The sequence below is a fragment of the Hibiscus syriacus genome, unplaced genomic scaffold (genome assembly GCF_006381635.1).
Source record: "Hibiscus syriacus cultivar Baekdansim isolate YM2019G1 unplaced genomic scaffold, ASM638163v2 tig00110987_pilon, whole genome shotgun sequence".
In the NCBI taxonomy this organism is placed as follows: domain Eukaryota; kingdom Viridiplantae; phylum Streptophyta; class Magnoliopsida; order Malvales; family Malvaceae; genus Hibiscus; species Hibiscus syriacus.
In genome coordinates, this window is record NW_024062941.1 from 2414808 (window position 1) to 2427614 (window position 12807).

Sequence of the window (12807 nt, forward strand, 5' to 3'; positions counted from 1 at the left end):
TAGGGTTCCCAAACCTTAGTTCACCGGTCTGGGTTGCAACGTCTGGACTTGGGCCACTCTGCACTGGGCCTTGTAAATGGTCTTTTATGGGACCTATCACATGTAATTCAACCCAAGTAAATAAATAAACTTTATATCTTATATAATATAGCTTATATAAAATATATAAAATAATATCCAGGACAAAATTTGATGTCTTCATATTGCCTGTGTGAGTATTTTGTTTCCCTGCATTTGTTCATATTCATAAACAATTTCAAAGTAAATTAGATGAATGAATGAATGAGTCTTTTTTAAAAATAAAAAAATAAAAACAATTTCGGAGTAAATTATCTCGGACTGTCAAGTGTGTTTTCCTTACCAACTCTTCTTAAAAAAAGTCTATAAATGTTATTCTACTGTCACTGGCAAATTTTATGTTTTCATAGATTTAATCTTTCGCTCGCAAATTTTATGTTTTCATGTATTTAACCTTTCATGAATTTCAACTTTTTTCTCGGATTCTGAAATTCAATGGGAGAGTTATGAATTGTAGCCTTAAAAGATTCAGTTATTTCTTGATGTTCCTGCTCTTATTTCTATATTAGGCCTTTCAACGAGTGTAGCCTCTACCTACTGGCGTCATATAAGAAGGTTGACAAACATAAGCTTGACCAGATAGTTTGTTGATTCATTAAGAAGGACAAGGTCATGGAAAATGGATGACAAATTCATGGCAAATATACGATAAAGAGAGAGAAAATAAAAAGATTGTGTAGAGTAATTCTATAAAGCTATGATAACCATGTAAAATATTTGTATATTGATGGATATTATTATTATAATATATGAGAATATATATCTATGATAAAGGTAAAGTTTTACTGTATATAATCACATAGAGACTTAATACATAGAGTTTTAATTAGATAACATATACCATAGATATTAATTAATTAAAATTATTATTATTTATCTCTAATCTTGTGTATAAATGACTGAGCTCACTTCAAAATGTTGGTTACTGATTTTGTAGGATATATTTTTTATAGATAAAAGTAGGAAAATTCATTTAATTTTCATATTAAACATACATTAAGGGACTGATAAAGAAATCCTTTAAAGGATGTTGCATCTTTTAAGATATTATTATCCTTTTAAACATTGTGCTTAAAGTGAATGGTTGTCGAGCAATAGGCTGCTGCTCATTCATCTTCAATTTATCTTCGGGCTGTAAGTATCGATGTGCGATCGACGTGGAAAGGTGGAGGTAATGGTTGAGCATGTTGCGGAATACGGTTATCGGATAATGCAAAATCGTAACTGATAATTTGATAAAATAAAAATGAAGATAAATAAGACACAAATTTTACGTGGAAAATCCCTAAATAATATAGGGTAAAAACCACGGGCAACGGTAGAAGAATTTCACTATGAGAAAATTGGAATTACAACTTATGTCGATCTAACAAGGAGAAAACAATAACAATTCTCTCTTGATAAAAAGGAGAAAACAACTCTCAAGAAAACTCTCTAATTTCTCTAGTATTGAGAGAAAGCTAGAATGATTTGGGATGGTTTTGAAGCTAAATGGGTTAGGGTATTTATATTTGAAGCTTAAGAACTAATCTTATAAATACCCTAAAGTCCAGGTACTAATTGTGAAATTTTACCCTTTCATTTTTTTAACAATTGAGGCTTCTTTTTTACTCCTCCATTCGGTGCATTAATGCACCGAATAACCCATTGACTTTCAACAATCTCCCACTTGAAGATTTAATTGGAACAATCATATCTTCACACCATTCTTTCTATCTTTACCTTCATGTTGCTTACGTCTTGACAGGCCACAAGAGGATCGACACTAAGTAAATTTATCAGCATTGATCGCCTTCGTCATGAAATCTGCTATGTTGTCTTTGGTATGGATCTTTGGCATATCTACCATCCCTTCTTCCACCTTTTCACGAATGAAATGGTACTGAACTCATATGTGATTTGTCCTTGAATGAAATGTTGGATTTCTTGCTAAATGCAAGGCGCTTTGACTGTCACAAAACAGAGAGACATACTTTTGATTGTGCCCAAGCTCTTCCAATAACATCTTCAACTAGATTGCTTCTTTACTGGCTTGTGTAGCTGCTATATATTCTACCTCTATTGTGGATGTAGCCACAACTGACTGCAATTTTGAAACCCAACTTATAGCTCCACTAGCAATTTTGAATACATATCCTGTAGTAGATTTGCTTTTATCAAATCTCCTGCATAGTCAGAATCGACATACCCATTGATAAGTAAGTTTGATCCTCCGTAACATAATACAACATTTGAGGTTCCTTTCATGTATCTCAGGATCCTCTTTACTGTATTCCAATGCTCTTTGCCTGGATTCACCATGTACCGACTAACCACTCCCACTGCTTGTGCAATGTATGGTCTTGTGCATATCATAACGAACATTAAACTTTCCACTGCCGATGCATACGACACTCAAGACATCTTCATCCTCTCTTTTTCACTGCTCAGACTCATATTGGAGGATAATTTGACGTTAATAGGAAGAGGGGTAGAAATTGGCTTACAATATTGCATGTTGAATCGTGACAAGATCTTCTTCAAGTAATTCTTTTGTGAAAGCCAAATCTTCCTATTACTTCTGTATCGGTGAATTTGCATCCCTAAAATCTTGTTTTATGATCCCAAGTCCTTCATTTCAAATTCCCTAACCAATTGTGTCTTTAATTCTTCAATATGATATTTGTTGGGTCCTGCAACCAACATGCCATCCACATACAACAACAATATAACAAAATCGTTATCACCAAACCTCTTGAAATAAGCACAAGGGTCTGCATTAAGTCTGTTGTATCCAAGGTACATAATGAAGGAATCAAATCTCTTATACCAACACCTCGGCGCCTGTTTTATCGTACAAAGATTTGTTCAACCTGCAAACCAAGTTCTTCTTTTCTTTTTCTTCAAAATCTTCAGGCTGGAGCATATAAATCTTTTCTTCAAGATTTCCATGAAGAAAAGTGGTTTTAACATCTATATTCTCTGTATGTAATGTAACATCCTGAAATCAGGGTTAATGATAAAAATGAGATTTTTAAAATTTGGGGATCAATTTAGGAAAATTTGGAAGTTCAAGAATTTTAATAGGGATATTTCATTATTGGATGAAAGGGTAAATATGAAAGGATTTTAAGGGCATTATGGTAATGTTAGCTTAAAATATATTTTCTTCCTTTTATAAGAATGAAACACGTGGGTTTGGAGAGTTATCTGGAACTCTTCTTTTTCTTCTTTCTTTCTTCTTCCCGTTTGTTCATGCTTAAGCCTCAAAGATGAGTTTTAATTTTGATGGTTAATTCTTGAATATTTGAGTTGTGTTTTATTCTTTGAGTGTTATATAAGCTTAAGGAAAACTTATATAAGCTTAAAACACCAAGAGGAAAGAAATATAAAGGAATTTCTATTAAGAGTTAAGAAATGAACTTTTGTTATAAAAAGGTTTTTGAAGTTCCAAGAATGAATTTGACTTGTCAAAGGGTTAATTAAGAAGTTAGAGGTGATAGAATTGAATTTAGAACATGGAAAATTTAATGATATTCTTTGATTCAAGAATTATGGGAGATGGTAAAGTGTTATAGTGTTATAAGAAGGTTTATATATGTATAGATAAGTTTTAAGGTACAAGGAGGGATTAATAAGTAGAATTTGGGGTCAAAACAAGACATTTCCGTGCTCAAGATGTAAATTATGGGTTGTGTGCATCGATGCACATTTAATGTGTATCGATGCACTCTCAAATAAATAAACATCGAATGTCATTAGTGCATCGATACATAAGGAGTGCATCGATGCACCCCCTTAAAAATGAAAACATCGAAGGTGATTGGTGTACCGATGCATGGGTAGTGCATCGATGCACATGTTAAGGGATGCATCGATGCATTGTATAATGTATCGATGCACTTCAATAGGAAATGAAATAAATCTTTCTTTCAGTCTAAGAAATTATAGATTATAGTATATCAATGGAATATTGATAGTATAAATATATAATTGTGTAGACATCGATCAAAAGCAAAGTTTGGATAGGTCTGTAGAGTAAGATACGTAAAGAAAATAAGAGCTTAAGAGTGTTCATGTGATCATGAACATTTTTAATTGATAGTAAGTGTACGTTATGTTAAGGAATTAAGACTTGCGATGAGTCCAATTCCGATATTATATGATATAAGTACTAAAGCATAAACATGTAGTGATATGGTGTTAGATGTATGGTATATGAGTAAATGCACATTTTTAATTGTTGAATGGATTTTTATGTGTGAACTATGTAAATGCCTGTATTATGATAATAGGTCATGTGATCATGAGATATATGATAAAATATATATGAAAATAATATGACTCGTATGTGCTTCTATTAGAATGCTATATGATATGTTATATATATGAAATGAATGACATGAATACATGTTAGTATAATAAGATAGATTAGATGTTATAATTGAATGAAGGGATTATATGCGAACATGTGTTGTATAATAGTGATCTATGAGATATTGATAATAAGACATAAGATTACATGCATATGTAATATAAGTTAAAAGATAAGAAATAATATGTTATATGCATATGAGAAAAAGGTATATGTGATATGACCATGTGTGAAAATGATGAATAATGTGAATTTCATGGAAAATGCTACGTGAAAGTAAACTACGTGACTATGTGATCATATGAAATGTGATAAAGAGCTATGTGAAAGAACTATATGATATGAATATGTGAATGTGTAATGAGGTAAAAGATAATTCCCATGTCATGTGTTATGAGAGTTATAGGTATAGTTGGCATGCCAAGAGTCAAGGGTTTACGCGGCCCTTCGGGATATAGTTGTCCTTTGGGACATATGTGTTATATGTGGTCCTTCGGGACATAGTGTTCCTTCGGGACATATGTGTTATATGTGGTCATTCGAGACATCTACGCGGTCCTTCGGAACAAATTTTACGTGCCCCTAGTGGGATTTATACGAGCTGTGGTGACAACATAGTGCACAACCTCTATGTACTCACATACCTTAAGTTCTTAATAGTGTGCATGGGCTTTGAAAAGGAATATAATTTGATATAATGATATGTGTGTTTCTCGTGAAAATGTATATGTGATATGTGATATGTATAAGTAATAAGTTAGGATCATATGATAGTAATGGTAATAAGTGCATATGTGTAATGGTGATACGAGATGTATATGGTTATGCATGGTATGATCATAGTACTTACTCATGCATTGTTGTGTGTTGAAGTTATAGTATATTTTTATGTTCAATATATGCTATATAATGGAATGGAATTAATGACAATGAAATAAGTAAGGATAAACATGTTAGTGATGAGTTCAATAGGTATAAGTATAATGTGTATTACATAAGATGTTCATGCAATTGTTAGTTTACCTTATATATTTACATGTATCACTATGTATATGACTTAGTGTGTAAGTGTCTTACACGTAGGTGTGGATCAATCAGAAGATCAAGCTTGGGATCCGTAAAGCAGCATATCTCCGCGCAAAGTTCAGATCAGAAATATTTTTGTAAAGTACGTCGTGTCATATAATTTAGTATGTTGGCATGTAACTAAATATGTACGCTCTGATGGAGTCTGTTAAGATTTTTGACACGCTTATGTAAAAGAATTTCTTATAGAATAGAAGTTTTAAATTTTCTATGGTTTCTTTTATAAAAGTATATGCTTTGACTGGTCAATGTGACACCTCGGACTTGTATCCGGGTTGGGTACAGGTTGGGGGTGTTACATGTAAGTTCAATGTAGCATGCATTGCAAAAACTACTCGAACTGTTGTTAGTCGAACCATAAGAGAAAATATTTTATTGAAATCAATACCTTCTTTTTGAGCATATCCTTTGACCACCAGTCTTGCATGATACCTCTCCACTTGATCGTCACCATTTCACTTAACTTTGAAGACCCATTTATTACCAATTGGCTTCCTTCGTTGTGGTAGTGGCACAAGGTCCCATGTATTATTTTTATGAAGGGCTTCAATTTCTTCTTGCATCGCCATCATCCACAGTGAAGCATCTGAGCTATTTATTGCCTCATGGTATGTTGATTGCTCACCGTCCTCTGTTAAAAGGAAGTATACAACATTTCCTTCTATAACATAATCTGAGTGCCAATTGGGACGTCTTTTCACACGATCTGATTCACGAGTTGTTGGAGCTTCAAAACTCTCCGGTTCTTGTTCATCATGTGTTGGTTCTGCTTCAGAAGAATCTCCTTGTCCACATATATATGTGTAGTCTCTGACTTTTTAGTGCTATCATCTTCTCTTTTTCCTTGTAGTTTATCTTCTACAAAGATAACATCCATGCTAATGATCACTTTGCGGGCAGTGGGATCCCATATGTGATACCCCTTTACTCCATCAGCATACCCCAAGAATTTATATTTCCTGGATTTTGGATCCAACTTTGAGATTTTTTTGGAGTTGTACATCACGTACACAATACTTCCAAATACATGGAGGTTTGAATAATCAACTGGTTTACCAGTCCACATCTCCATTGGTGTCTTCAGCTCTATTGCAATTGATGGAGCTCGATTCACCAAATAACAGGCGGTATTGATTGCTTCTGCCCAAAACTGCAGCTCTCAATATTGCTCTTGTTCTTTATAACAAGGTTTTGTTCATCTGTTCTACCACTCCATTTTGTTGAGGAGTGTTTGCCACTGTGAAATGTCTTTTGATGCATTATTTCATACAAAAGTCATCAAATTCTTCACTTGTGTATTCTCCTCCATTATCTATTCTAAAACACTTGATCTTATTTCCAGAATAAGTTTTTGAAAGTTGAAAACACGTATGACTTATTCTTAATAGGGTACACCCAACATCTCCTGGAGTAGTCATCAATAAATGAGACAAAGTATTTTGATCCGCCTAGGGATGTAACTGGTGCTTACCATACGTCAGAATGAACCAGTTCTAGAATACTTTTGCCTCTAGAATTTGACGTGTTGAATTTCAACCAGTGTTGTTTACTTGTTATGCAATGATCACACAAAGTAAGTGATACCTTTGTTAAGCCTGGAAGTAGCTTTTGCTCCACAAGGACTTTCATTCCTTGTTTTGACATGTCCAAGTTTCTGATGCCATAGCATTGTAGAATCTGAACTACATGAGGCAACAGAGGCTTCTGCTTCTAACAAAGTCTCTCACTTCAGCATGTACAAGTTTGCTGCTATCTTTTCGCCTTTCATCACCACAAGCGCTCCACGGAACACCTTCATGATTCCTTTCTATGATTCAATCTTGCTTGCATTATTATCCAACAATCCGTAGGATAATAAATTTTTCTTTAAGCCTTTCACGTGCCGCACATCTTGAACAACTTTAATTATTCCATCATACATCTTCAATTGATGGTTCCCACGCCAACGATCTCTAATGCATGATCATTGGAATTATACACAGATTCTCCTGAGACAGGTTCATAATGATGGAACCATTCTCTTCTTGAGGTCATGTGATATGTTGTTCCCGAATCATTGAGTCATATATATACAAATCTCTTTCTGCCTTCCTCGGTGGTTGACGCTTCACAACATAGAGCATCTCCATCATCTGAAGTGTTTGAAGTATTACCTTGTGGATTGAAGTTTTTGCCTAGACTCCAACAATCCTTCTTAAGTGACCATTCTTTCCACAGTTGTAGCACTTTAAATTCTTTTTGCTTCTCGACTTTGATCTACCATGTTTGTGACTACTGCTTTGGCCACGTTCTATTGATCCACCTCTCATACTTGCCAACGCTTCTGCTTGTTGCAGATTTACTTGTCTGCCTTCCTTGTTCTTACGTAGATTTTCTTCTTGTAGAACAGCAGCTGCAACATCATCGAAGACTAGACTGATGACATTACTATTTGTCAAGTTGATGATGAGTTGATCATACAAATCTGGAAGACTTTGAAGTAGAAGTTCAGCACGTTCTTGTTCTCCTATTTTACAGCTTAAGGATGTAAGCTAAGAAAATAAAGTGTTCAGTGTGTTTAAGTACTCCGTCACTGAAGTAGATTCTGACATCCGGAGAGTGTACAATTTCCTCTTAAGGAAAATTTTATTGTGCAGCAATGTGGCATCGTACAATTTGGTGATATGATCTCATGTCTCCTTAGCTGTTTTCTTCTCCTCGATGCTTGACAATACTTCATTTGCTAATGCTAGATGAAAGTTTGTCATAGCATTCACGTCCATTTCGATCCTTTTGTTGTCATCTGTGAAATCTACCGGCCTTTCACTGATAGCTGCTAGACAACTGCCTTTCCTCAGGATGACATTCATCTTCAATTTCCACAATGAGAAATTTCTCCCATTGAACTTTTCAATATCAAATTTCGTTGTCATAGCTTCTATTACATATAACTCTCACTATTTCACTATCGTGAATAGTTCTTTGGAACCTTTAAAGAATGTGTAATACCTTCTTACTTTCTTATGTTGGAGGATCCACCTTTTGGAAGCAACCACAAAGACAATAAGTAGATATTACACACTCTAATATGGCTTTAATACCAATTATTGCAGAATACAGGTATCAGATAGAGAAAAATCGCAACTGATAATTTGAGAAAATAAAAATGAAGATAAAGAAGATACAAATTTTACGTGGAAAACCCCTAAATAATATAGGGTAAAAATCACGAGCAACGGTAGAAGAATTTCACTATGAGAAAATAGGAATTACAACTTCTCTCGATCTAACAAAGAGAAAACAATAACAATTCTCTATTGATAAAAAGGAGAAAACAACTCTCAAGAAAACTCTCTAATTTCTCTAGTATTGAGAGAAAGCTAGAATGATTTGGGATGGTTTTGAAGCTAAATGGGTTAGGGTATTTATAGTTGAAGCTTAAGGATTAATCTTATAAATATCCAAAAGTCTAGGTACTAATAGTGAAATTTTACCCTTTCATTTTTTCAACAATTGAGGCTGCTTTTTACTCCTCCATTCGATGCATTAATGCATCGAATAACCCATTGACTTTCAACAGAGCAAAGGGACGGCGATGACGTTGGAAAATGAGAAATGGATTTTAGATTTTGGATTGGACCAAATATTTAAGTCATACCACAACATTATTTCCGTTAAGTCAATGATTAAATTTAAGGATGATAAAAAATGTAACGGTAATTATGATTTAAAAAAAATATTTAAAATACAAACAGAAATATTAGAATAGGGATCAAGTTGTTTACTTTAAATATTTTAGTAGTTAGAATATTGTACGTGTATGTTTTTAAATATTTAAAAAGAATGTTAAAATTAGATATTAAATGGAGTATACGCTTCTGGAGGAGGATAAAAGTTACAAAGAAAATTTATGGAAATCGAGGAAGTGTTGCTATCCATAACCAGAAGATATATTGTTGCATATTGTGTTACAGAAGGTTCGCATATATCAATCCATAACCAGGCAAAAAGTACATACGAATATGTACGCATGGCTTCACTGATCCTAGTCTCCTCGAGTTAAAGCAAGAGGGACTCACTGAGTGTGAGTCGATAGCTTGGGAGATACCTCATCACCTTGATACGAGAATCGAGTTGTTGGGGGTGAGTGGAAGCTTGTTTTCCATGGGAGTTAATGGGAGTTGATTTGTTATCTGCAGATCTTTTGCCGGCCTCAAGCATGCCAGATAACCATTGCTGCATAGTGGAAGCTTGCTAGCCTTGACAGTGGCTTCATTCTCTTTCTTCACTGCTGGCCCGGTCGGATCCTGCATATTTGTACAAGTTTTTAAGTACATTTGAACAGACATATGCAAGGAAATGAGTTTCAATAATAATTTACCCCAAGCAATAGAAAAGTGAAAGCTTGATTATCTGCAGCAAGATAGATCTCAATCAACTTTCTGAGATCAGCAAGTGTTGCATCTTTTACAACCTTAAATGCTGTGATGACGTTTCCAGGATTTTCCTTGGATGCTTCCCATTTTACATTGACTTCAATCTGGGAATCTATGCAGTCTTCCCCATTCAAGGGCACTGCCCTTGAACCAGGTGGAGAGTTTTCCTTGTCCAAAATTTTCATTGGAGATGTTTGAGTTCTGATTTCTTGAGAAAGCTGCCTTTGGTTCCCACAAAGTGTAAAGATGTTCTGGATTCTCAATAATCTCGAAGAGTCGGAATCCGGCTGTGTAGGTGTCGAATAAGATTTTAGAGGAGACGATTCTGACATTATTGTATCATTAACTATCTCACTTGAGCACACCATCTTTTCCTCTATTACCAACTTCTCCACTTCTTCCTCTTCGATTTCTTCTTCCTCATATACAGTGCTCAAACCTGTTTTCGAACCAAACTGTGGTGCAAAACCATCAGGATTTGCAGCCCGAGGATGATTCAAAAACCCTTGAATGCCAGTACTTTGATGCATAACTGGTTCAGGATCAACTATGTCAAGGTCCATTGACTTAACCATCCCTGGGATCTCATCACCATAAATCACAATCAGCCTTTTGGCAAAGCTGCTGCTTCCACCGTCCAACTCCTTTGCTTCATTTTCCTCACCATTACTTCCACCCCTCAATCTGCATAACTCGAATTCAATTTCCCGCAACCGCCTTCTTAGCATCTCAACTTCTTCTTGCTGCTGCAGTATCCTTTCTTCCATTCTTCTCCTTTCCATTTCAACAAACTCTTCAGCCATTTGCCTGCATTTGTGTAGTCTCTTCTCCAACTCAAGTTTTAATATCTGTGTCTGCTTGTTTACCTTTGCGTTGATTTCTTCTTCACTTGCCCCTGAAGAGCCCTTCCGTTCAACAAGAGCTCTTAGGGCCTTCGCTTCTTCTTCTTTCTTCAAGAGTTCTTTATGTGGCTCGTTTCTCTGTTTTTCTCTAAGCTTGTTCTCCATCTGTAGTTTATGTATAAACTGATCCATTGCTGCTACCCTGGATCCTAAGATAACAGCAGATGATGAATCTTCATTTTTGTCCTTGTTCGGTGTATGTGGACCGCGGACGATACATTTCGCTTTCGCTCCATATTCAAGGGTGCAAACTGTCTTGTGTATGTCCTTAGGATCTGGACTTGCACAAAGTATCATTAAGATCTTTGATTGATCATCCTCAAAAGAGTCCTGGTGCACAATGATGTTCATGAGGCAAACTTCAAAAAAACACTTTTGTGTTCACCATGAATGACAAAAAAGGGCTACTTGAACTTTACCTGGAGCAACATTGTCAACTTACTATCTCTGAAGGGTACATGAGAATCTCCATTTGCAATGGATTCAACAACTCTCTTCAGTGCTATGTTTCCCTGGTTTATCTTTGCCGTCTGTTATTTTTCGGTACAAAGTAAACAAGATGCCAAAAGAAATCAGGGATACTACATTGTAAGGAATGATCAATCACAACATGAACAACAGATTTTTACCTGCATTTTGGCCTCGAATCCAGTTTGACCTGCTTGATCATATTTTCGGATCCCGCCATGTCTACAAGCATCAGCCTTCCCCCAACAGTCGGAACATCAAGGATTATCTATGAGAATTGAAAAAATGTGAACTTTTTTCTCATATGTAACAAGAATCTGAGACAAGTGGGTTTAGAATTTACAGAAAGTCATACCATGCAATGACTTCGAGAACTCCTTTCATTGCAGAAAGTGCTTTTCACAATTCTTCTCTTCTCCACTTTCTGAATCTCTTTTGAAATCTTTCCAGCTTCATCTCCAGATATGAAAGTTGCATTCTTAACTCTCTTTCCCATCACTTCAAGTTTCACCTGCAAACACATAATACATGGCAAAAGTTTATCAGATACAAAAAAAATTGCAGTCATCATCACTCATCAATCAATATATCAGAAGGAAAATTAAGCTCTCAGAGTGCAATTAACACCTAACATTGACAAATTAGCATCCTTATTTACGTTAAAAGAACATAAAACAATGTAAATATCAAATTGAACTCCAAAATGTGCCCTGCAAAAAAGAGAATCAAACAATAACCCCAACAATTCAACGAAAATTGCAGTTTCCCAGGCTGCTTTGAACACCCAAACATGGTATGACTCTTCCCTGAACCAGTTGGTCCATACATCATAATTGTACACTTAGCACCCATTTTCACACCATTGATTCTCGACTCGATGAATTTCTTATAAAAAACATCAAGACCTTCTTCCTCGGAAGAAGAAACCCCATCCAGGGAAAAGTCCCGGTACCCAATATCGGCCCGGACCCTGAGAGTGTTGCTATCGGGATTGATATGGAGAAATGAGATGGGGATTTTGTCTTTCTGGTTATCATCACCACCGGGGTAGTTTCTTATTCGACCAATGACTTCAACAGGGTGTTCTCCCGGTGGGTTTTCCTTGGCTATGAAGTTCAAACGGTGCTTAGATTGGGGTGTTCTCATATGGTTTTGGTTTAGTTTCGAAGATGAAGATGGGGTTCGAGCCATTTTCGTTTTCTGGCTGAGGAAGAAGATGAAACAAAGAAAGCAGAAGATTGAAAAATGAAATTGTTTTTTTTTTTAAAGAAGGTTTATTTATTTTAAAATAACGAATGTAGCCGTTACAGTCCAACGACTATTTTCGACCATTCGATTTGGCTACGCTCATCTGACCGTTGATTGAAGAATTCTGGATGAGTTTATTTAATTTGGGTCAAATTCGATACAAGGTCCGTGTTTTGTGTTTTTAATGAATTTAGTCTTTTTTATTGTAGTTTTCGAAATTTGTATTTTCAATTTGGAGACCATTAACTTTGTAAAC

At 35.3% G+C, this 12807-nt stretch overlaps 1 pseudogene; it reads right to left on the minus strand.

Annotated features, from left to right (window-relative positions):
• Positions 1 to 9481: 9481 nt before the first annotated feature.
• On the minus strand, positions 9482 to 12503 carry LOC120148790 (annotated as a pseudogene).
• Between the last annotated feature and the right edge of the window lie 304 nt (positions 12504 to 12807).